We start from the raw sequence: 3,704 nt of genomic DNA on the forward strand, positions 1-3,704 counted from the left end.
TGAGCACTGTTGGAGCCATAATCCAGAAATGGAAAGAACCACTCTCTTTAATAGATAAGTCTCTTCAACCCACAGTTCACGGCAGCCTTAACAAGTTATTTGACGCACTGGCGCGCAGAGGTTCCAGAGTTAGATTCAGAAGACTGGGAGGCTGTTTGGGACTACCCTATGCAAAGCTTAGTCTCAGGCAGAGACAGACTAATACAATTTAAGATTCTTCATAGATTTTATCTCGCACCTCAGCGGTTACATAAGATTTATCCCTCATACTCCTCACAATGTTGGCGCTGTACGGCTGACCCTGCCACGTTCCTGCATGTGTTTTGGGAGTGTCCGGGCATAAAATGATTCTGGTCGGCGGTTTTCCCGATGTATCTGCACAGTCACCACTATCGCTGTACCATTATCCATTGACGTTTGTATTTTAGGTCTCGTTCATTTACTGGCTACCTCTAGATCTATGAGAACTTTGATAGGCCTCTTATTGTTTTAAGTTTTGTAAGTCTATAAAGTGGAACCTTGGATTACGAGCATAATCCGTTCCAGGAGAATGCTTGTAATCCAAAGCACTCGCATATCAAAGAGAGTTTCCCCATAGAAGTCAATGGAAACGAAGATAATTCGTTCTGCATTGACTTCTTTTGCGTGCAATACCGCATTTGGCCAGAGGTGGGGGGGGGCGCTGGAGAGCCTTGGAAATACTCGGCGACAGCTCGGCTGAACTCGGAAACCCTTGGAAAGGCTCAGAAACACTCGATAAATTTCCGGAGGGCTCCGAACCGTTCCGAGTGTCTCCGGTGCCCCCCGACACCTCTGGCCAAATGCGGTACTGCACACCCCATTGGCTTGAATCCTGCTCATTTTGTAAGACAACATTCCCAAACCGAGGCAGTTGCTCATCTTTCAAAACGCTTGTTGACCGCGTTACATTCCAAAGACATGCAGGCAGAGGCGGCTCTTTAATTAGGCAAATTAGGCGATTGCCTTAGGCCTCGCCCACAGGAAGGGCCTCGCCATCGAGCGATTGCCTAATTTGTCTCTGAGGTGTTGTGCTGCACTGTCTGCTGCTGTGTGGAGTGTCTCTCAAACGGCGGGGTGAGCGAGCGGCGGGCGCGCTGCACACAGCTGCAGACAGAGTGAGCTCCGCGGCGGTGGATGAGGGGGGTGATAAGAGTATGTCCGACTGTCTAATATGCATGGCTTAGGCTGCCTGTGTGTCCAATAGCAGCAGCGCTGTCCTCCGAGTCCTAGCCCTTCCTTCCCCTAACGGCGGCCCCATTGCATGCCGGGAATTGTAGTTCTCCCACAGAGCACAGGCACATAGACTTTAACATGGCCGTCTGGTGCCTGTGCTCTGCAGAGACTACAACTCCCAGATTGCACTGCAGGGCAGAGCTAGAACATCATGTGTTGCTTCTCCAACTGAGTCCTGCTGCCTTTACCAATTTGTCACCAAGGCGAGGAGCAGGATCATCAGGTACAGTTTATATATAGGTTTTTCATATATATATATATATATATATATATATATATATATATATATATATATATATATATATATATATATATATATATATATATATATGAAAAACCTAACAACAATGCACCCCCACCAAATCTAAGAGTCCAAAGGCCATATTAACTCTGCATTGACAAGACAGTTTTATTTTCACACATTCTAAAAATAACTTTTCATCTGCTTTACTGAGGATGCTTTACAGTGGCTGTGTTTGATGGCATGGTGGCTGCAATTGATGGCACAGTGGCTGGGTTTAATGGCACAGTGGCTGCAATTATTGAGCACAGTGGCTGCGTTTGATGGCACAGTGGCTGCATTTGATGGGCACGGTGGCTGTGTTTGATGGCACAGTGGCTGCGTTTGATGGCACAGTGGCTGAGTTTGATGGGCACAGTGGCTGCGTTTGATGGCACAGTGGCTGCGTTTGATGGGCACAGTGGCTGCGTTTGCTGGCACAGTGGCTGCATTTGATGGCGCAGTGACTGCATTTGATGGGCACAGTGGCTGAGTTTGATGGCACGGTGGCTGCAATTGATGGCACAGTGGCTGCATTTGATGGGCACAGTGGCTGAGTTTGATGACACGGTGGCTGCATTTGATGGGCACGGTGGCTGTGTTTGATGGCACAGTGGCTGCAATTGATGGGCACAGTGGCTGCGTTTGATGGCACAGTGGCGGCGTTTGATGGCACAGTGGCTGCGTTTGATGGCGCAATGACTGCATTTGATGGGTACAGTGGCTGAGTTTGATGGCACGGTGGCTGCAATTGATGGGCACAGTGGCTGAGTTTGATGGCACGGTGGCTGCAATTGATGGGCACAGTGGCTGAGTTTGATGGCACGGTGGCTGCAATTGATGGGCACGGTGGCTGCAATTGATGGGCACAGTGGCTGCATTTGATGGGCACGGTGGCTGTGTTTGATGGCACAGTGGCTGCGTTTGATGGCACAGTGGCTGCATTTGATGGCACAGTGGCTGCGTTTGATGGGCACAGTGGCTACGTTTGATGGCGCAGTGACTGCATTTGATGGGCACAGTGGCTGAGTTTGATGGCACGGTGGCTGCAATTGATGGCGCAGTGGCTGCATTTGATGGGCACGGTGGCTGCATTTGATGGGCACAGTGGCTGAGTTTGATGGCACAGTGGCTGCAATTGATGGGCACAGTGGCTGTGTTTGATGGCACGGTGGCTGCTTTTGTTGGCACGGTGGCTGCGTTTGATGTCGCAGTGGCTGCGTTTGATGGGCACAGTGGCTGCGTTTGATGGGCACAGTGGCTGCGTTTGATGGCACAGTGGCTGTGTTTGATGGCGCAGTGGCTGCAATTGATGGGCACAGTGGCTGCGTTTGAGGGCACAGTGGCTGCGTTTGAGGGCACAGTGGCTGCGTTTGAGGGCACAGTGGCTGCGTTTGATGGCACAGTGGCTGCGTTTGATGGCGCAGTGGCTGCATTTGATGGGCACAGTGGCTGAGTTTGATGGCATGGTGGTTGCAATTGATGGTGCAGTGGCTGCATTTGATGGGCACAGTGGCTGAGTTTGATGGCACAGTGGCTGCAATTGATGGGCACAGTGGCTGTGTTTGATGGCACGGTGGCTGCTTTTGTTGGCACGGTGGCTGCGTTTGATGTCGCAGTGGCTGCGTTTGATGGGCACAGTGGCTGCGTTTGATGGCACAGTGGATGCGTTTGATGGCACAGTGGCTGTGTTTGATGGCGCAGTGGCTGCATTTGATGGGCACAGTGGCTGCAATTGATGAGCACAGTGGCTGCGTTTGAGGGCACAGTCGCTGCGTTTGAGGGCACAGTGGCTGCGTTTGAGGGCACAGTGGCTGCGTTTGATGGCACAGTGGTTGCGTTTGATGGCACAGTGGCTGCGTTTGATGGCGCAGTGGCTGCATTTGATGGGCACAGTGGCTGAGTTTGATGGGCACAGTGGCTGCAATTGATGGGCACAGTGGCTGCGTTTTGGCACAGTGGCTGCGTTTGAGGGCACAGTGGCTGCGTTTGATGACACAGTGGCTGTGTTTGATGACACAGTGGCTGCGATTACTGGCACGGTGGCTGCTTTTGATGGCACAGTGGCTCCTGTATCATTGTCCGCCCACAGTCTCTGACCATTTCCTGTATCATTATCTGCGCACAGTATCTGACCATCTCCTGCATCTTTGTGGCATGATTGTCTGTC

This window comes from Lithobates pipiens, unplaced genomic scaffold (genome assembly GCF_037356315.1).
Source record: "Lithobates pipiens isolate NorthernLeopardFrog02 unplaced genomic scaffold, aLitPip1_a1.2 Scaffold_24, whole genome shotgun sequence".
Classification (NCBI taxonomy): Eukaryota; Metazoa; Chordata; class Amphibia; order Anura; family Ranidae; genus Lithobates; species Lithobates pipiens.